Genomic DNA, 25,599 nt, shown 5'->3' with positions numbered 1-25,599 from the left:
TTCATGCTTGTGGGCAAATGAGAAGGCTGCAATGTCTTTGTCTGAGCTTAGCAACATCCCTAGCAACCAATGGGAAAGTTTCTTACCCCTTACTATATAAGAACCTCCCCAGCAGCCATTTTCTGCATTTTTTTTTTCATTTCTGAAAGAGAGAGAGCAGTGTCATTTCTGTGCTGTGTCATTACATTAGATAGTTAGTTAGTATATATATATATATATATATATATATATATATACAGTACAGACCAAAAGTTTGGACACACCTTCTCATTCAAAGAGTTTTCTTTATTTTCATGACTATGAAAATTGTAGATTCACACTGAAGGCATCAAAACTATGAATTAACACATGTGGAATTATATACATAACAAACAAGTGTGAAACAACTGAAAATATGTCATATTCTAGGTTCTTCAAAGTAGCCACCTTTTGCTTTGATTTCTGCTTTGCACACTCTTGGCATTCTCTTGATGAGCTTCAAGAGGTAGTCCCCTGAAATGATTTTCACTTCACAGGTGTGCCCTGTCAGGTTTAATAAGTGGGATTTCTTGCCTTATAAATGAGGTTGGGACCATCAGTTGCGTTGAGGAGAAGTCAGGTGGATACACAGCTGATAGTCCTACTGAATAGACTGTTAGAATTTGTATTATGGCAAGAAAAAAGCAGCTAAGTAAAGAAAAACTAGTGGCCATCATTACTTTAAGAAATGAAGGTCAGTTAGTCAGCCGAAAAATTGGGAAAACTTTGAAAGTAAGGGCTATTTGACCATGAAGGAGAGTGATGGGGTGCTGCGCCAGATGACCTGGCCTCCACAGTCACCGGACCTGAACCCAATCGAGATGGTTTTGGGTAAGCTGGACCGCAGAGTGAAGGCAAAAGGGCCAACAAGTGCTAAGCATCTCTGGGAACTCCTTCAAGACTGTTGGAAGACCATTTCAGGGGACTACCTCTTGAAGCTCATCAAGAGAATGTCAAGAGTGTGCAAAGCAGTAATCAAAGCAAAAGGTGGCTACTTTGAAGAACCTAGAATATGACATATTTTCTGTTGTTTACACTTGTTCGTTATGTATATAATTCCTCATGTGTTAATTCATAGTTTTGATGCCTTCATAGTCATGAAAATAAAGAAAACTCTTTGAATGAGAAGGTGTGTCCAAAATTTTGGTCTGTACTGTATATGAGGATTCGGCGGCAACAGTAAACTGGCTCAGGTGCAGCGTCCAGGGGAATGAGCTTCTCACCCTTAATATATATAAGAAATAGGATAGCACTCCAAGACTTGAAAAAACGGTGTCTTTATTCACCCATGTGAAGCAGTAGCGATGTTTCAGCTCACAACTGAGCCTTTCTCAAGCAAAGAAATACAAGCTTGTGCCTTCCTTAAATAGCACTCAAATAATCAGGTGACCAATGAACATACAGATCAAAAACATGTGACCAATTAACATGTGAAGACCATTTACCTAATTGAGTCATGTGAGCAATTACATATGCAAAATATCCTAACACTTGATACATAAGATTGCACATATTTGTGTTACATCCAAACACTTTACATTTAATAGTGTATTTACCAAAGTGCGTATGTACGCAACCACAGTGAATTTAATCGATGTGAAATTAATAAATATATAAATTATTAAAATCATCAACCACGTAGACTGAGAGAAAAGGGTGTTTGACTATGTCCGACAATACCGCGCGTCCATGTGAATACTGGCCAAAATTGGCATTTTTAACTAGTACTGCAGATACCACATAGTGTCAAAGACAAACCTCTCACGCCAAGTTGTGCACGCAGCCCAGCTCCACTACATCGCCAGTAGCCCGGCTTCGCTGTATTTCCTATGTGGAAGCCAGCGCATGTGCATAGTGCGGCATCGACTTAGAAGTGCCATCTTTGTTTCTGGAAGGGCACCAGTATTACCAATGTGTCAACCTAACTATCCGGGCCAATCGGAGAAGGATCCAACCTCCCGGATGGATCAACCCCTCCAAAGTTGTGGTCAGGTAAGGGGGACACCACACATAAATGTGGTATACCCCGAACCATCTCACCATTACGGTCCATAGATACTCTAATGGGGATCTCCCATGTATATCGCTTGCTAGCAGAGATTTATTTGACACAGAGTGGAACCATTAATGCAGGAAAAACCATCCAGTTAATTCTATACGCATGGAACACCGCGAGCGGTCACATATGTTCACGCTTCTATATTCGCCGTCTTCACATCAGTTCTACATGGTGTCTAAAAGGAAAAGAGAAAAGAGAGAGTTACTCATTTGCTTGTAAATCTATATTCCACCTATAATACAGGGATTGTATTCGAAAGCATCAATCATTGAATGTCAGGCAAGCAGCCATCTAAACACATCCAGGGTTATAGTCAACATTTAATCCTTTAGGTTTTAAGCTGTCTAGGGTGTATATCCACCACATTTCTTTATTTTTCAATATTTTGAGTCTGGTGTCCCCCTTACTTGACGTGTGGTGTCCCCCTTACCTGACCACAACTTTGGAGGGGTTGATCCATCTGGGAGGTTGGATCCTTCTCCGATTGGCCCGGATAGTTAGGTTGACACATTGGTAATACTGGTACCCTTCCAGAAACAAAGATGGCACTTCTAAGTCGATGCCGCACTATGCACATGCGCTGGCTTCCACATAGGAAATACAGGGGAGCCGGGCTACTGGCGATGTAGTGGAGCTGGGCTGCGTGCACAACTTGGCGTGAGAGGTTTGTCTTTGACACTATGTGGTATCTGCAGTACTAGTTAAAAATGCCAATTTTGGCCAGTATTCACATGGACGCGCGGTATTGTCGGACATAGTCAAACGCCCTTTTCTCTCAGTCTACGTGGTTGGTGATTTTAATGATTTATATATTTATTAATTTCACATCGATTAAATTCACTGTGGTTGCGTACATACGCACTTTGGTAAATACACTATTAAATGTAAAGTGTTTGGATGTAACACAAATATGTGCAATCTTAGGTATCAAGTGTTAGGATATTTTGCATATGTAATTGCTCACATGACTCAATTAGGTAAATGGTCTTCACATGTTAATTGGTCACATGTTTTTGATCTGTATGTTCATTGGTCACCTGATTATTTGAGTGCTATTTAAGGAAGGCACAAGCTTGTATTTCTTTGCTTGAGAAAGGCTCAGTTGTGAGCTGAATCGTCGCTACTGCTTCACATGGGTGAATAAAGACACAGTTTTTTCAAGTCTTGGAGTGCTGTCCTATTTCTGGTATATACAGGGAGTGCAGAATTATTAGGCAAGTTGTATTTTTGAGGATTAATTTTATTATTGAACAACAACCATGTTCTCAATGAACCCAAAAAACTCATTAATATCAAAGCTGAATATTTTTGGAAGTAGTTTTTAGTTTGTTTTTAGTTTTAGCTATTTTAGGGGGATATCTGTGTGTGCAGGTGACTATTACTGTGCGTAATTATTAGGCAACTTAACAAAAAACAAATATATACCCATTTCAATTATTTATTTTTACCAGTGAAACCAATATAACATCTCAACATTCACAAATATACATTTCTGACATTCAAAAACAAAACAAAAACAAATCAGTGACCAATATAGCCACCTTTCTTTGCAAGGACACTTAAAAGCCTGCCATCCATGGATTCTGTCAGTGTTTTGATCTGTTCACCATCAACATTGCGTGCAGCAGCAACCACAGCCTCCCAGACACTGTTCAGAGAGGTGTAATGTTTTCCCTCCTTGTAAATCTCACATTTGATGATGGACCACAGGTTCTCAATGGGGTTCAGATCAGGTGAACAAGGAGGCCATGTCATTAGATTTTCTTCTTTTATACCCTTTCTTGCCAGCCACGCTGTGGAGTACTTGGACGCGTGTGATGGAGCATTGTCCTGCATGAAAATCATGTTTTTCTTGAAGGATGCAGACTTCTTCCTGTACCACTGCTTGAAGAAGGTGTCTTCCAGAAACTGGCAGTAGGACTGGGAGTTGAGCTTGACTCCATCCTCAACCCGAAAAGGCCCCACAAGCTCATCTTTGATGATACCAGCCCAAACCAGTACTCCACCTCCACCTTGCTGGCGTCTGAGTCGGACTGGAGCTCTCTGCCCTTTACCAATCCAGCCACGGGCCCATCCATCTGGCCCATCAAGACTCACTCTCATTTCATCAGTCCATAAAACCTTAGAAAAATCAGTCTTGAGATATTTCTTGGCCCAGTCTTGACGTTTCAGCTTGTGTGTCTTGTTCAGTGGTGGTCGTCTTTCAGCCTTTCTTACCTTGGCCATGTCTCTGAGTATTGCACACCTTGTGCTTTTGGGCACTCCAGTGATGTTGCAGCTCTGAAATATGGCCAAACTGGTGGCAAGTGGCATCTTGGCAGCTGCACGCTTGACTTTTCTCAGTTCATGGGCAGTTATTTTGCACCTTGGTTTTTCCACACGCTTCTTGCGACCCTGTTGACTATTTTGAATGAAACGCTTGATTGTTCGATGATCACGCTTCAGAAGCTTTGCAATTTTAAGAGTGCTGCATCCCTCTGCAAGATATCTCACTATTTTTGACTTTTCTGAGCCTGTCAAGTCCTTCTTTTGACCCATTTTTCCAAAGGAAAGAAGTTGCCTAATAATTATGCACACCTAATATAGGGTGTTGATGTCATTAGACCACACCCCTTCTCATTACAGAGATGCACATCACCTAATATGCTTAATTGGTAGTAGGCTTTCGAGCCTATACAGCTTGGAGTAAGACAACATGCATAAAGAGGATGATGTGGTGAAAATACTCATTTGCCTAATAATTCTGCACGCAGTGTATATATATATATATATATATATATATAAATATATATAAATATACTGTGTGTATATATATATATATATATTTATATATATATTACAGATAGTTAGTGGGAGATAGTCAGTGTAGGTTAGATCGTTATATAGTTTGGCTGATAGGTTCCAGTGCTGGGCGTTAGGTAGTGTGATAGGTTCTGCTGTCCATACATACATGCTACATACATAGTGCTGTGATGTCAGAAGTTCACACCAATACTTAGTGCACCAATCAGTAATATGTAGTCAGACCTGCTAAAATGTGAAGTTTCAGGTATTGCACAAAAATATGCGCATCATTAATTACCGATTTGCGCAATTGCAAATATATTGGAGCACTCTATCTGCATATAAAGCTATTGTAATGTTCTGCCATGCCAACCATTTTCTCCAGTCTCCGGAAACTTCTAGCAGCTTGAAAAATGTAGCAAAAGTGACCTCCTTGGGAGTCGCATGCATTTGCCCGCGGTCTGTGTATTGTTGTCAACCACAGGTGAGGGCTAGTATCTTGCCTCATGTGTGGTTGCCGCTGGCAACTTGTGGTTTGTTGGGCAGTGGAGCAGCCTGAGCTGGTTGCTGGGCATCTCGCTGTCCATGCATGCGGTTGTCTTTGGCAACGTGTAGTTTTGTGTATGCACTTTGTCTGTTGTGCACGAGGTTATTTATATGTGCACGTCCCCTTTAAGTGGCTGTCTTCCCTTCCCTGGTGTGAGAAGGGTTAAATCCCTTCCTAGTATGTGAGCACTGGGTGTGTCTGCGTGGGTGTGGCTACTTGGCCCTATATAGTCTCTGCTGAGAGCAGTAGTCAGAGGGGTACTTCAGCCATGGTCTGCTGGAGTTATCCTCCTACTTTTATACCACCTGCCAGTGAGGGCCACCCTTGTGGTCATAAGCAAAATGTTGTTATGTGATGTTATGTTTATGTGGTGTCTGTTATTAGTGCAGCTATGGTTCTGGCTTCCTGTGTGTTTATGTGTGCTGTGTCCTGTTATGTCTGTGTGTGGACTTCAGCACTTGTGTCCAGGGATCCAGTCAGTGTGTCTGTGGCAGGTAGGGGTGGAAGTCTTTCACTCTCCTGCCATATCCATAGTCTGTTTATGTTTATATCCCCTTGCAGCTCGGCCAGTTTTAGACTCCTGTTTCTCCGCATCCAGGAGGAACAGGTGGTCTACCCAGCTCCTAGTTCAGGGATCGGCGGAGGGTGAGTAGGGATCCGAGGTTCCTGAGCATGAGCCCTCCTACCATCAAGGTCGGCTCATGCAGCTAGGAGTCAGGGTCAGATTAGGGGTGCGTTAGGAGGTGACCTGCTCCCTAATTCTACTGTCCTGGCCGAGCAGCGACTAACATCTCGTGGCATCGCACGGCTGAGGGTTTTCCCCATCCTCAGTCGTGACAGTATGACCACAATGGCTCCTCACGTGGCGCTTCCCTCGAAAGAGGGTGCAGCATGTACCACCATCTGTTGATGGGGTGCATGCGCGTTCTCCGGAGGGAGAGCGTTATGGGGGTTTCGCCGCTGACGGCCCGGTAAGTGGCTTATTCCCCGCCATTTCTTCACCGTGGCCTGTTTTGGTGTCCCCTTATTTTTTTATTCCCTCACTGTGGTTCGTTTGGTGTGTGGTTGCACACCTTCGAAAGAGGGTGCAGCATGCAGTGCCATCTGTTTTTGGCCTGCATGCGCGTTCTCCAGAGGGAGAGCGTTTTGGGGATCACCGTTAACGGCGCGGTTGGTGGCTTATTCCCCGCCACCTTACCGTCCGTGTTGGTGATCCCTCGTCCCTCTCTATGTTCCTATCTCTGGTCGTCTGCTGGCAGCGCTCCGTTAGTGTTCCGGCTGTGTGCTGGGTAGGAGTGTCTGTTGGCAGCGGCTGGAGTAGGGACGTTAATAGAGAGTGGACGCAGTATCAGTGCGGTCTCCTCGGGCTGTTTCTTTGCTGTTCTCTGGTTCCTGTGTGTTGCTCCAGAGGCTGGCAGTCGGATCCTGGTCCCTGTGTGTTGCTCCAGGGTCCGGCAGCAGTCCTGGGGAGACTCGCAGGTACTGACGCTGTTTCCTTTAGTTTTCCTTTCTCCTATCCCCTTGTTGGGTCCCGCACCAGTTTCCTTTTTTTTTGGTGGGGGGGCTTTGAGGGGTGAGAGTGTCACGACCATGGTCATGGTTGTGACTAGGGATGAGCAAACCCAAACTGTATAGTTCGGGTTCTTACCGAATTTTGGGGTGTCCGTGACACGGACCCGAACCCGAACATTTTCGTAAAAGTCCGGGTTCGGGTTCGGTGTTCGGCACTTTCTTGGCGCTTTTTGAAAGGCTGCAAAACAGCCAATCAACAAGCGTCATACTACTTGCTCCAAGAGGCCATCACAGCCATGCCTACTATTGGCATGGCTGTGATTGGCCAGTGCAGTATGTGATCCAGCCTCTATTTAAGCTGGAGTCACGTAGCGCCGCACGTCACTTTGCTCTGATCAGTGTAGGGAGAGGTTGCAGCTGCTGTTAGGGCCAGATTAGACAGTGATTAACTCTGCAAAAACACTTAATTCAGTGATCGAGCTACAGCTGTGGATCATTGAACTGCTGCTATTTAATTGCTCACTGTTTTTAGGCTGCCCAGAGCGTTTTTATGTCACTTTTTTCTTGGGTGATCGGCGGCCATTTTGTGTCTTGTGGTGCGCCAGCACAAGCTGCCACCAAGTCCATTTAACCATCAATAGTGTGGTTATTTTTTTGCTATATCCTACATCAGGGGCTTGGCTGTGCTTGCTATTTTATTGAAGGGTAAAATACAATTGCCAAAATAGCAGTACCCTAAATCTGGTGTTTCAGCTGTGGCTAGCCAATTGTAATACTGTCTGCTGTCTGGCGAAGCACAGTTTTTGTTCTGGGTTGAATACAATTCCCAACTTAGCAATTCCCTAAATAATTTTTTTCTGCTGTATCAGGCCAAGTTTAAATCGATCCATAAAAGGGTATATTAGATTTAAGGTGCGGATAGTGTCATCCTCAATAACTTCACACGCTACCGTGCATTTCCAAGTTTAATTCTGTCCGTAAACGTATACCTGTCACCCAGCGCCTAAATAATAGGCCTAAAATTTATATTCAGCTAAATCTGTGTTTATTGCTGAGGCTGGTCAATTCATTTAGTGTCCGCCAAAGCACAGTTTTTCTTCTGGGTTGAAATACAATTCCCAACTTAGCAATTCTCTAAATCAGTGGTTTCTGCTGTATCAGGCCTACTTTAAATCTATAATAATCAAATAATTTTTTTCTTATTGTGGTGAACGGTAACAATGAGGAAAACATCTAGTAAGGGACGTGGACATGGTCGTGCTGGTGCTGGGAGAGGACGTGGCCGTTCTGCCACAGCCACACGTCCTAGTGAACCAACTACCTCAGGTCCCAGTAGCCAGCAGAATTTACAGCAATATTTGGTGGGGCCCAATGCCGTTCTAAGGATGGTAAGGCCTGAGCAGGTACAGGCATTAGTCAATTGGGTGGCCGACAGTGGATCCTGCATGTTCACATTATATCCCACCCAGTCTTCTGCAGAAAGCGCACAGATGGCAAATGAAAACCAAGCCCATCAGTCTGTCACATCACCCCCATGCATATCAGGGAAACTGTCTGAGCCTCAAGTTATGCAGCAGTCTCTTATGCTGTTTGAAGACTCTGCTGGCAGGGTTTCCCAAGGGCATACACCTAGCCCTTCCCCAGGGGTGGAAGAGATAGAATGCACTAACGCACAACCACTTATGTTTCCTAATGATGAGGACATGGGAATACCACCTCAGCACGTCTCTGATGATGACGAAACACAGGTGCCAACTGCTGCGTCTTTCTGCAGTGTGCAGACTGAACAGGAGGTCAGGGAGGAAGACTGGGTGGAAGACGATGCAGGGGACGATGAGGTCTTAGAGCCCACATGGAATGAAGGTCGTGCCACTAACTTTCAGAATTCGGAGGAAGAGGCAGTGGTGAGACCGAGCCAACAGCGTAGCAAAAGAGGGAGCAGTGGGCAAAAGCAGAACACCCACCGCCAAGAGAGTCCGTCTGCTATTGGCCAACGCCATCTGGGACCCAGCACCCCAAAGGCAGCTTCAAGGAGTTCCCTGGCGTGGCAGTTCTTCAAACAATGTGCTGACGACAAGACCCGAGTGGTTTGCACGCTGTGCCATCAGAGCCTGAAGCGAGGCATTAACGTTCTGAACCTTAGCACAACCTGCATGACCAGGCACCTGCATGCAAAGCATGAACTGTAGTGGAGTAAACACCTTAAAAACAAGGAACTCACTCAGGCTCCCCCTTCTACCTCTTCTGCTGCTGCCGCCTCAGCCTCTTCCTCCGCCTCTGGAGGAACGTTGGCACCTGCTGCCCAGCAAACAGAGGATGTACCACCAACACCACCACCACCTCCGTCACCAAGCATCTCAATCATGTCACACGGCAGCGTTGAGCTCTCCATCTCACAAACATTTGAGAGAAAGCGTAAATTCCCACCTAGCCACCCTCGATCCCTGGCCCTGAATGCCAGCATTTCTAAACTACTGGCCTATGAAATGCTGTCATTCAGGCTGGTGGACACAGACAGCTTCAAACAGCTCATGTTTCTTGCTGTCCCACAGTATGTTGTTCCCAGCCGCCACTACTTCTCCAAGAGAGCCGTGCCTTCCCTGCACAACCAAGTATCCGATAAAATCAAGTGTGCACTGCGCAACGCCATCTGTGGCAAGGTCCACCTAACCACAGATACGTGGACCAGTAAGCACGGCCAGGGACGCTATATCTCCCTAACTGCACACTGGGTAAATGTAGTGGCGGCTGGGCCCCAGGCGAAGAGCTGTTTGGCGCACGTCCTTCCGCCGCAAAGGATCGCAGGGCAACATTCTTTGCCTCCTGTTGCCTCCTCCTCCTACTCGGCTTCCTCCTCCTCTTCTTCCACCTGCTCATCCAGTCAGCCACACACCTTCACCACCAACTTCAGCACAGCCCGGGGTAAACGTCAGCAGGCCATTCTGAAACTCATATGTTTGGGGGACAGGCCCCACACCGCACAGGAGTTGTGGCGGGGTATAGAACAACAGACCGACGAGTGGTTGCTGCCGGTGAGCCTCAAGCCTGGCCTGGTGGTGTGCGATAATGGGCGAAATCTCGTTGCAGCTCTGGGACTAGCCGGTTTGACGCACATCCCTTGCCTGGCGCATGTGCTGAATTTGGTGGTGCAGAAGTTCATTCGCAACTACCCCGACATGTCAGAGCTGCTGCATAAAGTGCGGGCCGTCTGTGCGCGCTTCCGGCATTCACATCCTGCTGCTGCTCGCCTGTCTGAGCTACAGCGTAACTTCGGCCTTCCCGCTCACCGCCTCATATGCGACGTGCCCACCAGGTGGAACTCCACCTTGCACCTGCTGGACAGACTGTGCGAGCAGCAGCAGGCCATAGTGGAGTTTCAGCTGCAGCACGCACGGGTCAGTCGCACTGCGGAACAGCACCACTTCACCACCAATGACTGGGCCTCCATGCGAGACCTGTGTGCCCTGTTGCGCTGTTTCGAGTACTCCACCAACATGGCCAGTGGCGATGACGCCGTTATCAGCGTTACAATACCACTTCTATGTCTCCTTGAGAAAACACTTAGGGCGATGATGGAAGAGGAGGTGGCCCAGGAGGAGGAAGAGGAGGAGGAAGAGGGGTAATTTTTAGCACTTTCAGGCCAGTCTCTTCGAAGTGACTCAGAGGGAGGTTTTTTGCAACAGCAGAGGCCAGGTACAAATGTGGCCAGCCAGGGCCCACTACTGGAGGACGAGGAGGACGAGGATGAGGAGGAGGTGGAGGAGGATGAGGATGAGGATGAAGCATGTTCACAGCGGGGTGGCACCCAACGCAGCTCGGGCCCATCACTGGTGCGTGGCTGGGGGGAAACGCAGGACGATGACGATACGCCTCCCACAGAGGACAGCTTGTCCTTACCTCTGGGCAGCCTGACACACATGAGCGACTACATGCTGCAGTGCCTGCGCAACGACAGCAGAGTTGCCCACATTTTAACGTGAGAGGACTACTAGGTTGCCACCCTGCTGGATCCCCGGTACAAAGACAATGTGCCCACCTTACTTCATGCACTGGAGCGTGATAGGAAGATGCGCGAGTACAAGTGCACGTTGGTAGACGCGCTACTGAGAGCATTCCCAAATGTCACAGGGGAACAAGTGGAATCCCAAGGCGAAGGCAGAGGAGGAGCAAGAGGTCGCCAATGCAGCTGTGTCACGGCAGGGGGCAGGGTTAGCATGGCAGGGCAGGGTTAGCATGGCAGAGATGTGGAAAAGTTTTGTCAACACGCCACAGCTAACTGCACCACCTCCTGATACGGAACGTGTTAGCAGGAGGCAACATTTCACTAACATGGTGGAACAGTACGTGTCCACACCCCTCCACGTACTGACTGATGGTTCGGCCCCATTCAACTTCTGTGTCTCCAAATTGTCCACGTGGCCAGAGCTAGCCTTTTATGCCTTGGAGGTGCTGGCCTGCCTGGCGGCCAGCGTTTTGTCTGAACGTGGATTCAGAACGGCAGGGGGCGTCATTACAGATAAACGCAGCCGCCTGTCTACAGCCAATGTGGACAAGCTGACGTTCATAAAAATGAACCAGGCATGGATCCCACAGGACCTGTCCATCCCTTGTGCAGATTAGACATTAACTACCTCCCCTTAACCATATATTATTGTACTCCAGGGCACTTCCTCATTCAATACTATTTTTATTTTCATTTTACCATTATATTGCGGGGCAACCCAAAGTTGAATGAACCTCTCCTCTGTCTGGGTGCCGGGGTCTAAAAATATCTGACAGTGGCCTGTTCCAGTGTTGGTTGACGTGAAGCATGATTCTCTTCTATGACATGAAGCCTGAATCTCTGCTATGGGACCTCTCATCTCTGTCTGGGTGCCAGGGCCTAAATATCTGACAATGGACTGTTCCAGTTTTGGGTGACGTGAAGCATGATTCTCTGCTATGACATGAAGCCTGAATCTCTGCTATGGGACCTCTCTCCTCTTTCTGGGTGCCGGGGCCTAAATATCTGACAATGGACTGTTCCAGTTTTGGCTGACGTGAAGCCTGATTCTCTGCTATGACATGAAGACTGATTCTCTGCTGACATGAAGCCTGAATCTCTGTTATGGGACCTCTCTCCTCTGTCTGGGTGCCGGGGCCTAAATATATGACAATGGACTGTTCCAGTTTTGGCTGACGTGAAGCCTGATTCTCTGCTATGACATGAAGACTGATTTTCTGCTGACATGAAGCCTGATTCTCTGCTATGGGACCTCTCTCCAATTGATATTGGTTAATTTTTATTTATTTTAATTCATTTCCCTATCCACATTTGTTTGCAGGGGATTTAACTACATTTTGCTGCCTTTTGCAGCCCTCTAGCCCTTTCCTGGGCTGTTTTACAGCCTTTTTAGTGCTGAAAAGTTCGGGTCCCCATTGACTTCAATGGGGTTCGGGTTCGGGATGAAGTTCGGGTCGGGTTCGGATCCCGAACCCGAACATTTCGGGAAGTTCGGCCGAACTTCTCGAACCCGAACATGCAGGTGTTCGCTCAACTCTAGTTGTGACTCCTTGGGAGCCGCATGCATTTGCCCGCGGTCTGTGTATTGTTGTCAACCACAGGTGAGGGCTAGTATCTTGCCTCAGTGGAGCAGCCTGAGCTGGTTGCTGGGCGTCTCGCTGTCCATGCATGCGGTTGTCTTTGGCAACGTGTAGTTTTGTGTATGCACTTTGTCTGTTTGTTGTGCACGAGGTTATTTATATGTGCACGTCCCCTTTAAGTGTCTGTCTTCCCTTCCCTGGTGTGAGAAGGGTCAAATCCCTTCCTAGTATGTGAGCACTGGGTGTGTCTGCGTGGGTGTGGCTACTTGGCCCTATATAGCCTCTGCTGAGAGCAGTAGTCAGAGGGGTACTTCAGCCATGGTCTGCTGGAGTTATCCTCCTACTTTTATACCACCTGCCAGTGAGGGCCACCCTTGTGGTCATAAGTAGAGTTGAGCGAACACCTGGATGTTCGGGTTCGAGAAGTTCGGCCGAACTTCCCGGAAATGTTCGGGTTCGGGATCCGAACCCGATCCGGACTTCGTCCCGAACCCGAACCCCATTGAAGTCAATGGGGACCCGAACTTTTGGGCACTAAAAAGGCTGTAAAACAGCCCAGGAAAGAGCTAGAGGGCTGCAAAAGGCAGCAACATGTAGGTAAATCCCCTGCAAACAAATGTGGATAGGGAAATGAATTAAAATAAAAATTAAAAAATAAAAATGAACCAATATCAATTGGACAGAGGTCCCATAGCAGAGAATCTGGCTTCACGTCAGCAGAGAATCAGTCTCTTCATGCCATAGCAAAGAATCTGGCTTCATGTCAGCAGAGAATCAGTCTCTTCATGCCATAGCAGAGAATCTGGCTTCATGTCAGCGCAGAATCAGTCTTCATGTCATAGCACAGAATCAGGCTTCACGTCACCCACCACTGGAACAGGCCACTGTCACACATTTAGGCCCCGGCACCCAGACAGAGGAGAGCGGTCCCGTAACAGAGAATCTGGCCTTATGTCAGCGCAGAATCAGTCTTCATGTCATAGCACAGAATCAGGCTTCACGTCACCCACCACGTGAACAGGCCACTGTCATACATTTAGGCCCCGGCACCCAGACAGAGGAGAGAGGTCCCGTAACAGAGAATCTGGCCTTATGTCAGCACAGAATCTGTTTTCATGTCATAGCAGAGAATCAAGCTTCACGTCACCCACCACTGGAACAGGCCACTGTCACACATTTAGGCCCCGGCACCCAGACAGAGGAGAGAGGTCCTGTAACAGAGAATCTGGCCTTATGTCAGCGCAGATTCTGTTTTCATGTCATAGCAGAGAATCAGGCTTCACGTCACCCACCACTGGAACAGGCCACTGTCACACATTTAGGCCCAGGCACACAGGCAGAGGAGAGAGGTCCCGTAACAGAGAATCTGGCCTTATGTCAGCGCAGAATCTGTATTCATGTCATAGCAGAGGATCAGGCTTCACGTCACCCACCACTGGAACAGGCCACTGTCACACATTTAGGCCCCGGCACCCAGACAGAGGAGAGCGGTCCCGTAACAGAGAATCTGGCCTTATGTCAGCGCAGAATCTGTCTTCATGTCATAGCAGAGAATCAAGCTTCACGTCACCCACCACTGGAACAGGCCACTGTCACACATTTAGGCCCCGGCACCCAGGCAGAGGAGAGAGGTCCCGTAACAGAGAATCTGGCCTTATGTCAGCACAGAATCTGTATTCATGTCATAGCAGAGAATCAGGCTTCACGTCACCCACCACTGGAACAGGCCACTGTCACACATTTAGGCCCAGGCACCCAGGCAGAGGAGAGAGGTCCCGTAACAGAGAATCTGGCCTTATGTCAGCGCAGAATCTGTATTCATGTCATAGCAGAGAATCAGGCTTCACGTCACCCACCACTGGAACAGGCCACTGTCACACATTTAGGCCCAGGCACCCAGACAGAGGAGAGCGGTCCCGTAACAGAGAATCTGGCCTTATGTCAGCGCAGAATCTGTCTTCATGTCATAGCAGAGAATCAAGCTTCACGTCACCCACCACTGGAACAGGCCACTGTCACACATTTAGGCCCCGGCACCCAGACAGAGGAGAGAGGTCCTGTAACAGAGAATCTGGCTTTATGTCAGCACAGAATCTGTCTTCATGTCATAGCAGAGAATCAGGCATCACGTCACCCACCACTGGAACAGGCCACTGTCACACATTTAGGCCCCGGCACCCAGGCAGAGGAGAGAGGTCCCGTAACAGAGAATCTGGCCTTATGTCAGCGCAGAATCTGTCTTCATGTCATAGCAGAGAATCAGGCATCACGTCACCCACCACTGGAACAGGCCACTGTCACACATTTAGGCCCCGGCACCCAGGCAGAGGAGAGAGGTCCCGTAACAGAGAATCTGGCCATATGTCAGCGCAGAATCTGTATTCATGTCATAGCAGAGAATCAGGCTTCACGTCACCCACCACTGGAACAGGCCACTGTCACACATTTAGGCCCCGGCACCCAGACAGAGGAGAGCGGTCCCGTACCAGAGAATCTGGCCTTATGTCAGCGCAGAATCTGTCTTCATGTCATAGCAGAGAATCAGGCTTCACGTCAGCCACCACTGGAACAGGCCACTGTCACACATTTAGGCCCAGGCACCCAGGCAGAGGAGAGAGGTCCCGTAACAGAGAATCTGGCCTTATGTCAGCGCAGAATCTGTATTCATGTCATAGCAGAGAATCAGGCTTCACGTCACCCACCACTAGAACAGGCCACTGTCACACATTTAGGCCCCGGCACCCAGACAGAGGAGAGGTTCATTCAACTTTGGGTTGCCCCACAATATAATGGTAAAATGAAATTAAAAATAGTATTGAATGAGGAAGTGCCCTGGAGTAGAATAATATATTGTTAAGGGGAGGTAGTTAATATCTAATCTGCACAAGGGATGGACAGGTCCTGTAGGATCCATGCCTGGTTCATTTTTATGAACGTCAGCTTGTCCACATTGGCTGTAGACAGGCGGCTGCGTTTGTCTGTAATGACGCCCCCTGCCGTGCTGAATACACGTTCAGACAAAACGCTGGCCGCCGGGCAGGCCAGCACCTCCAAGGCATAAAAGGCTAGCTCTGGCCACGTGGACAATTTGGAGACCCAGAAGTTGAATGGGGCCGAACCATCAGTCAGTACGTGGAGGGGTGTGCACAGGTACTGTTCCACCATGTTAGTGAAATGTTGCCTCCTGCTAACACGTTCCGTATCAGGAGGTGGTGCAGTTAGCTGTGGCGTGGTGACAAAACTTTTCCACATCTCTGCCATGCTAACCCTGCCCTCAGAGGAGCTGGCCGTGACACAGCTGCGTTGGCGACCTCTTGCTCCTCCTCTGCCTTCGCCTTAGGCTTCCACTTTTTCCCCTGTGACATTTGGGAATGCTCTCAGTAGCGCGTCTACCAACGTGCGCTTGTACTCGCGCATCTTCCTATCACGCTCCAGTGTGGGAAGTAAGGTGGGCACATTGTCTTTGTACCGGGGATCCAGCAGGGTGGCAACCCAGTAGTCTGCACACGTTAAAATGTGGGCAACTCTGCTGTCGTTGCGCAGGCACTGCAGCATGTAGTCGCTCATGTGTGCCAGGCTGCCCAGAGGTAAGGACAAGCTGTCCTCTGTGGGAGGCGTATCGTCATCGTCCTGTGTTTCCCCCCAGCCACGCACCAGTGATGGGCCCGAGCTGCTTTGGGTGCCACCCCGCTGTGAACATGCTTCATCCTCATCCTCCTCCACCTCCTCCTCATCCTCATCCTCCAGTAGTGGGCCCTGTCTGGCCACATTTGTACCTGGCCTCTGGTGTTGCAAAAAACCTCCCTCTGAGTCACTTTGAAGAGACTGGCCTGAAAGTGCTAAAAATGACCCCTCTTCCTCCTCTTCCTCCTGGGCCACCTCCTCGTCCATCATCGCCCTAAGTGTTTTCTCAAGGAGACATAGAAGTGGTATTGTAACGCTAATAACGGCGTCATCGCCACTGGCCATGTTGGTGGAGTACTCGAAACAGCGCAACAGGGCACACAGGTCTCGCATGGAGGCCCAGTCATTGGTGGTGAAGTGGGTCTGATCCGCAGTGCGACTGACCCGTGCGTGCTGCAGCTGAAACTCCACTATGGCCTGCTGCTGCTCGCACAGTCTGTCCAGCATATGCAAGGTGGAGTTCCACCTGGTGGGCACGTCGCATATGAGGCGGTGAGCGGGAAGGCCGAAGTTACGCTGTAGCGCAGACAGGCGAGCAGCGGCAGGGTGTGAACGCCGGAAGCGCCAACAGACGGCCCGCACTTTATGCAGCAGCTCTGACATGTCGGGGTAGTTGCGAATGAACTTCTGCACCACCAAATTCAGCACATGCGCCAGGCAAGGGATGTGCGTCAAACCGGCTAGTCCCAGAGCTGCAACGAGATTTCGCCCATTATCGCACACCACCAGGCCGGGCTTGAGGCTCACCGGCAGCAACCACTCGTCGGTCTGTTGTTCTATACCCCGCCACAACTCCTGTGCGGTGTGGGGCCTGTCCCCCAAACATATGAGTTTCAGAATGGCCTGCTGACGTTTACCCCGTGCTGTGCTGAAGTTGGTGGTGAAGGTGTGTGGCTGACTGGATGAGCAGGTGGAAGAAGAGGAGGAGGAAGCTGAGTAGGAGGAGGAGGAGACAGGAGGCAAAGAATGTTGCCCTGCGATCCTTGGCGGCAGAAGAACGTGCGCCAAATAGCTCTCCGCCTGGGGCCCAGCCGCCACTACATTTACCCAGTGTGCAGTTAGGGAGATATAGCGTCCCTGGCCGTGCTTACTGGTCCACGTATCTGTGGTTAGGTGGACCTTGCCACAGATGGCGTTGCGCAGTGCACACTTGATTTTATCGGACACATGTTTGTGCAGGGAAGGCACGGCTCTCTTAGAGAAGTAGTGGCGGCTGGGAACAACATACTGTGGGACAGCAAGTGACATGAGCTGTTTGAAGCTCTGTGTGTTTACACCAGCCTAAATGACAGCATTTCATAGGCCAGTAGTTTAGAAATGCTGGCATTCAGGGCCAGGGATCGAGGGTGGCTAGGTGGGAATTTACGCTTTCTCTCAAATGTTTGTGAGATGGAGAGCTGAACGCTGCCGTGTGACATGGTTGAGATGCTTGGTGACGCAGGTGGTGGTGTTGGTGGTACATCCTATGTTTGCTGGGCGGCAGGTGCCAACGTTCCTCCAGAGGCGGAGGAAGAGGCCGAGGCGGCGGCAGCAGCAGCAGAAGAGGCCGAGGCGGCGGCAGCAGCAGAAGAGGCCGAGGCGGCAGCAGCAGAAGAGGTAGCAGGGGGAGCCTGAGTGACTTCCTTGATTTTAAGGTGTTTACTCCACTGCAGTTCATGCTTTGCATGCAGGTGCCTGGTCATGCAGGTTGTGCTAAGGTTCAGAACGTTAATGCCTCGCTTCAGGCTCTGATGGCACAGCGTGCAAACCACTCGGGTCTTGTCGTCAGCACATTGTTTGAAGAAGTGCCATGCCAGGGAACTCCTTGAAGCTGCCTTTGGGGTGCTCGGTCCCAGATGGCGGCGGTCAGTAGCAGGCCGAGTCTCTTGGTGGCGGGTGTTCTGATTTTGCCCACTGCTCCCTCTTTTGCTACGCTGTTGGCTCGGTCTCACTACTGCATCTTCCTCCGAACTCTGAAAGTCAGTGGCACGACCTTCATTCCATGTGGGGTCTAAGACCTCATCGTCCCCTGCATCGTCTTCCACCCAGTCTTGACCCCTGACCTCCTGTTCAGTCTGCACACTGCAGAAAGACGCAGCAGTTGGTACCTGTGTTTTGTCATCATCAGAGACGTGCTGAGGTGGTATTCCCATGTCCTCATCATCAGGAAACATAAGTGGTTGTGCGTTAGTGCATTCTATCTCTTCCACCCCTGGTGAAGGGCTAGGTGGATGCCCTTGGAAAACCCTGGCAGCAGAGTCTTCAAACAGCATAAGAGACTGCTGCATAACTTGAGGCTCAGACAGTTTCCCTGAAATGCATGGGGGTGATGTGACAGACTGATGGGCTTGGTTTTCATGCGCCATCTGTGCGCTTTCTGCAGAAGACTGGGTGGGAGATAATGTGAACGTGCTGGATGCACTGTCGGCCACCCAATTGACTAATGCCTGTACCTGCTCAGGCCTTACCATCCTTAGAACGGCATTGGGCCCCACCAAATATCCCTGTAAATTATGGCGGCTACTGGGACCTGAGGTAGTTGGTTCACTAGGACGTGTGGCTGTGGCAGAACGGCCACGTCCTCTCCCAGCACAAGAGGGTCCACTAACACCACCACGACCATGTCCACGTCCGCGTCCCTTATTAGATGTTTTCCTCATTGTTCCCGTTCACCACAATTTTGAGAATGGCAAATTTGGGAATGCTTTTTCAACCCAGAACAAAAAGTCTGCTTTGACGGTCACTACAAATAACTTGACCAGCTAAAACTGTGCAGATTTGGTTGAATAGAGATGTGAGACCTGTTTTTTTTTGCGCTGTGTGACAGTTATAGGTTTAATCACAGAATGACACTTCTATCAGCACGCTAGCGTGTGTCTTAGGTTTTTCTGAATGATACTATCAATAACTTCAATGGCAGATTTTCTTTTTGGGATAGATTTCAAGTAGGCCTGAAATACCACAAACTAGTTATTTTCAGAATGGCAAATTTGGGAATGCTTTTTCAACCCAGAACAAAAAGTCTGCTTTGACGGTCACTACAAATAACTTGACCAGCTAAAACTGTGCAGATTTGGTTGAATAGAGATGTGAGACCTGTTTTTTTTTGCGCTGTGTGACAGTTATAGGTTTAAACACAGAATGACACTTCTATCAGCACGCTAGCGTGTGTCTTAGGTTTTTCTGAATGATACTATCAATAACTTTAATGTAAGATTTTCTTTTTGGGATAGATTTCAAGTAGGCCTGAAATACCACAAACTAGTTATTTTCAGAATGGCAAATTTGGGAATGCTTTTTCAACCCAGAACAAAAAGTCTGCTTTGATGGTCACTACAAATAACTTGACCAGCTAAAACTGTGCAGATTTGGTTGAATAGAGATGTGAGACCTGTTTTTTTTTGCGCTGTGTGACAGTTATAGGTTTAATCACAGAATGACACTTCTATCAGCACGCTAGCGTGTGTCTTAGGTTTTTCTGAATGATACTATCAATAACTTTAATGGAAGATTTTCTTTTTGGGATAGATTTCAAGTAGGCCTGAAATACCACAAACTAGTAATTTTCAGAATGGCAAATTTGGGAATGCTTTTTCAACCCAGAACAAAAAGTCTGCTTTGACGGTCACTACAAATAACTTGACCAGCTAAAACTGTGCAGATTTGGTTGAATAGAGATGTGAGACCTGTTTTTTTTTGCGATGTGTGACAGTTATAGGTTTAATCACAGAATGACACTTCTATCAGCACGCTAGCGTGTGTCTTAGGTTTTTCTGAATGGTACTATCAATAACTTTAATGGAAGATTTTCTTTTTGGGATAGATTTCAAGTAGGCCTGAAATACCACAAACTAGTTATTTTCAGAATGGCAAATTTGGGAATGCTTTTTCAACCCAGAACAAAAAGTCTGCTTTGACGGTCACTACAAATAACTTGACCAGCTAAAACTGTGCAGATTTGGTTGAATAGAGATGTGAGACCTGTTTTTTTTTGCGCTGTGTGACAGTTATAGGTTTAATCACAGAATGACACTTCTATCAGCACGCTAGCGTGTGTCTTAGGTTTTTCTGAATGATACTATCAATAACTTTAATGGAAGATTTTCTTTTTGGGATAGATTTCAAGTAGGCCTGAAATACCACAAACTAGTTATTTTCAGAATGGCAAATTTGGGAATGCTTTTTCAACCCAGAACAAAAAGTCTGCTTTGACTGTCACTACAAATAACTTGACCAGCTAAAACTGTGCAGATTTGGTTGAATAGAGATGTGAGACCTGTTTTTTTTTGCGCTGTGTGACAGTTATAGGTTTAATCACAGAATGACACTTCTATCAGCACGCTAGCGTGTGTCTTAGGTTTTTCTGAATGATACTATCAATAACTTTAATGGAAGATTTTCTTTTTGGGATAGATTTCAAGTAGGCCTGAAATACCACAAACTAGTTATTTTCAGAATGGCAAATTTGGGAATGCTTTTTCAACCCAGAACAAAAAGTCTGCTTTGACGGTCACTACAAATAACTTGACCAGCTAAAACTGTGCAGATTTGGTTGAATAGAGATGTGAGACCTGTTTTTTTTTGCGCTGTGTGACAGTTATAGGTTTAATCACAGAATGACACTTTTTTCAGCACGCTAGCGTGTGTCTTAGGTTTTTCTGAATGATACGATCAATAACTTCAATGGCAGATTTTCTTTTTGGGATAGATTTCAAGTAGGCCTGAAATACCACAAACTAGTTATTTTCAGAATGGCAAATTTGGGAATGCTTTTTCAACCCAGAACAAAAAGTCTGCTTTGACGGTCACTACAAATAACTTGACCAGCTAAAACTGTGCAGATTTGGTTGAATAGAGATGTGAGACCTGTTTTTTTTTGCGCTGTGTGACAGTTATAGGTTTAATCACAGAATGACACTTCTATCAGCACGCTAGCGTGTGTCTTAGGTTTTTCTGAATGATACTATCAATAACTTTAATGGAAGATTTTCTTTTTGGGATAGATTTCAAGTAGGCCTGAAATACCACAAACTAGTTATTTTCAGAATGGCAAATTTGGGAATGCTTTTATTAACCCAGAACAAAAAGTCTGCTTTGACGGTCACTACAAATAACTTGACCAGCTAAAACTGTGCAGATTTGGTTGAATAGAGATGTGAGACCTGTTTTTTTTTGCGCTGTGTGACAGTTATAGGTTTAATCACAGAATGACACTTTTTTCAGCACGCTAGCGTGTGTCTTAGGTTTTTCTGAATGATACGATCAATAACTTCAATGGCAGATTTTCTTTTTGGGATAGATTTCAAGTAGGCCTGAAATACCACAAACTAGTTATATTCAGAATGGCAAATTTGGGAATGCTTTTTCAACCCAGAACAAAAAGTCTGCTTTGACGGTCACTACAAATAACTTGACCAGCTAAAACTGTGCAGATTTGGTTGAATAGAGATGTGAGACCTGTTTTTTTTTGCGCTGTGTGACAGTTATAGGTTTAATCACAGAATGACACTTCTATCAGCACGCTAGCGTGTGTCTTAGGTTTTTCTGAATGATACTATCAATAACTTTAATGGAAGATTTTCTTTTTGGGATAGATTTCAAGTAGGCCTGAAATACCACAAACTAGTTATTTTCAGAATGGCAAATTTGGGAATGCTTTTTCAACCCAGAACAAAAAGTCTGCTTTGACGGTCACTACAAATAACTTGACCAGCTAAAACTGTGCAGATTTGGTTGAATAGAAATGTCAGGTCTATTTTTTAGGCGCTGTGTGACAGGCTCAACTTGCCTCTGATGTAATATATGGCCAAAAAATAACCAGACTGTTGATGGTTAAATGCACTTCGGTGACACAGGCTCAGCCTGCAGCTGATGTAGTATATGGCCAAAAAATAATCAGACTGTTGATGGTTAAATGCACTTGGGTGAAACAGGCTCAGCCTGCAGCTGATGTAGTATATGGCCAAAAAATAACCAGACTGTTGATGGTTAAATGCACTTCGGTGACACAGGCTCAGCCTGCAGCTGATGTAGGATATAGCACAAAATAACCACATTATCGATGGTTAAATACACTTGGTGATAGCTCGTGCTGGCGCACCACAAGTCACAAAATGGCCGCCGATCACCCCAGAAAAAAATTGATCTAAAAACGCTCTGGGCAGCCTCAAAAAAGTGAGCAAGTCAATAATAGCACTTCAATGATCCACAGCTGCAGATCGATCACAGAATGAAGTCTTTTGGAGGAGTTAATCTGCCTAATCTCGCCCTAACGTCGCAGCTGCAACCTCTCCCTATACTGATCATAGCAGAGTGACGTGCGGCGCTACGTGACTCCAGCTTAAATAGAGGCTGGGTCCAGTGCCGTCTTTAATATTGATTGGACCCTGGGCAAGAATTTACCTGGGCCCCCTGGATCCCACCTTCCCACACTCTAGCAGGCAATCACACCCTCCACCACAATACACATACAACCTCATCAATACAATGCACAGGAATGTGCAGTGTGTGAGTATATCATAGCCAACCCACTGCTTTCCCATAGAGAAGCATTGGGAGGCTATTGCGCATGCGCGGCTTCATAGAGATGCTTTGAAGCAATGCATTTCTATGAGGAGTGTTTAGCGTGAATGCCAGTGTTGCAAATTGTACAACACTGGACTAGGAAGCACCTCTAGTGGTCGTCTGATGAGTGGCCACTAGACGTGTTCCTTGGCAGTAAATGTAAATACTGCCTTTTTTCTGAAAAGTCAGTGTTTACATTTAAAAGCTTGCAGAGACATGCTATAGACACCGGAACTACTACGTTTAGCTGTTGTGGTTCTGGTGACTGTAGTGTCCCTTAATATAGAGGGAAAAAAAGAATCAGCACAAAAGTATCAACTAATATGGCTGTATCATTTTTCAAAAAATTTAAAAAGCACAACTTCTGACACAAATATATAGTATTTTTTTTTTACAATATTCAGATAATACTGTACTACTAACCCCTCCATCCACTCCTCCCCCCCCTCACCCACCTTCTCCAACCACCCAGCACCCTTACTCACATAAAACAAGTAATATATATAATATAGCTTACAGTGAATGACTCCAGCGGCTCAGGATCAGTGCTCTGGGCAGCTGGGCTCAGGCTTGAAGTGGGCACCGCTCTGCAGGAAGGAGACCGGGGCTCAGGTCACCCTAGCGTTGCAGTGCCTCTGTGCAGTGTGGGACTGGGGTACTTAGGGCCCACCAGTGTAACTGATTCTGGGGGCCCACCTTAGGGCTCCTGAACACTAACTTATTTTTTTTTTCCCATGTCTGTACCGTTCAATTCACTTCAATGGGGCTGAAAAAATAAATAAAAAGACTCAGTGTGCATTCTGTGTCTGTACAGTATGTCTTTTCCATCACATTATACACAGCACATATTCGTGGTTATTACCACTGAGTAATCCAGCAGCGGTGGCCGTGCATGCACACTATAGGTAAAGGTGTTCGCCTAAGCGCACTTCCAGCCTTTCCCTATAGTGTGTAAGCACGGCCACCGCTGATGGATTACATGATGGTAATAACCACGGATAAGTGCTGTGTATAATGTGATGGAAAGGAGGCAATATGGAGTATCACAATACATTAGTAAGTGCCTTTTATTAACTGCATGCTAAATGCCATTTACTGAAGTGAGACAACCCCTTTAACCCATTTAAAGAGGACCTTTTATGGGTCCAGACATTATAAAATAAGTGGCACGTTAGGTAGGCATCAAACAGGGATCTAATAGAGCCTACTATTATTCCTGGGCGCGGCTCCGTTCGCCCGCTGTGCCCCTGTTTAATTATCGCACCTGTTATGCAAATTACTAGCATCGGAACAGGGAGCAGAAGCCAGGGTTTCTCAATTTGCGTCTCCTTCTCCCTGGCTGTAGCGATGTCCAATCACAGCCAGAGCGTCACAGCCAGGGAAAAAATACCGCCAGAGACATTACATCCTATGTGACTGATATCAGCCGCTCCTCTTATAACGCTCCAGTACTGATATAACCTCCAGAGACATTACATCATATGTGACTGATATCAGCCACTCCTCTTATATTGCTCCAGCGCTGATATAACCTCCAGAGACATTACATCATATGTGACTGATATCAGCCACTCCTCTTATAACGCTCCAGCGCTGATATAACCTCCAGAGACATTACATCATATGTGACTGATATCAGATGCTCCAGTTATAATGCTCCAGCGCTGATATAACCTCCAGAGACATTACATCATATGTGACTGATATCAGATGCTCCAGTTATAACGCTCCAGTGCTGATATAACCTCCAGAGACATTACATCATATGTGACTGATATCACATGCTCCAGTTATAATGCTCCAGAGCTGATATAACCTCCAGAGACATTACATCATATGTGACCGATATCAGCCGCTCCTCTTATAACGCTCCAGTGCTGATATAATCTCCAGAGACATTACATCATATGTGACCGATATCAGCCGCTCCTCTTATAACGCTCCAGCGCTGATATAACCTCCAGAGACATTACATCATATGTGACCGATATCAGCCGCTCCTCTTATAACGCTCCAGTGCTGATATAACCTCCGGAGACATTACATCATATGTGACCGATATCAGCCGCTCCTCTTATAACGCTCCAGCGCTGATATAAACTCCAGAGGGCAGGGGGAGATGTCAGAAGGTGAGGTGGTTGGTGGGCAGGGATCTGTGATGGGGCAAGGGACACAGGGGAACACTAGAGTTGCAGGGGCTCTGTAAGGTCAGGGGGGCACAGAATTGGACTTGAACACAGGTGATAGGCAGCACCTTTAGGACTGACTGCTCCCTACAGTAACTTATCCCCCTGCTGCTGTATGTAAGAAGGAAGCAGGGCCAGTGAGGGGACTTCATACTTGAACTTCCAGCACCACACATGAGGCGCACTAACGTTACCTGAAGTGAAGTCTCTGCAGGCCAGCTTTCATCTTTTCCTGCAGCCACTGAAGGTCTGGAGGAGTCCCCGCCCCCTCCTCACACGGACTATCACACTGCAGAGAGGAGGGGGAGCTGCCTTCTCTTGGGGTCAGTAAACTTTAATATGGGCTGCCCGATGGGGGGCAGCTATGAGTGGCCCCTATTTTGCCTCTTTGCAGCAGCCAGCAGGGTCCCTGATAGGGCTCAGTTACTGCCCTGATGGTGACCCTGCTGCGCTGCTGACATCTACCTGATGATAATGTGGACCTGTCTGCTCTGACTACACAGACATCGCGAGCCGCCTGCCCCCCCCCCCGCACTTTCTCATTATTATGGTGACATTGGTTGGTGAGACTAGCGCAGCAGTCAGTGTCACATAAGCAAGAAGTCTTTCACTATGCGAGCCATGCCGCTCTGCTCCTGCTCGCATAGTGAAGGATAGGATTAGGATCGGGTCGGGACGGGACA

General features: G+C 47.3%; 1 protein-coding gene and 1 long non-coding RNA gene across 2 annotated transcripts in view; both read left to right on the top strand.

Moving 5' to 3' along the window:
• LOC121001460 overlaps positions 1-6,766 on the top strand; it is a 15,053-nt gene extending 8,287 nt beyond the window's left edge. Inside the window, exons 2-3 of the long non-coding RNA XR_005779064.1 lie at positions 840-842; positions 6,702-6,766. This is a non-coding gene — a long non-coding RNA (uncharacterized LOC121001460). The remainder of the gene's footprint in view (positions 1-839; positions 843-6,701) is intronic.
• RAMP3 (receptor activity modifying protein 3) overlaps positions 1-25,599 on the top strand; it is a 578,022-nt gene that overhangs the window by 146,647 nt on the left and 405,776 nt on the right. The window lies entirely within an intron of this gene.

This window comes from Bufo bufo, chromosome 5, assembly GCF_905171765.1.
Source record: "Bufo bufo chromosome 5, aBufBuf1.1, whole genome shotgun sequence".
Lineage (NCBI taxonomy): Eukaryota > Metazoa > Chordata > Amphibia > Anura > Bufonidae > Bufo > Bufo bufo.
Note: the sequence above shows the minus strand (reverse complement) of the source record. Positions and strands in the feature narration are given on the sequence as shown.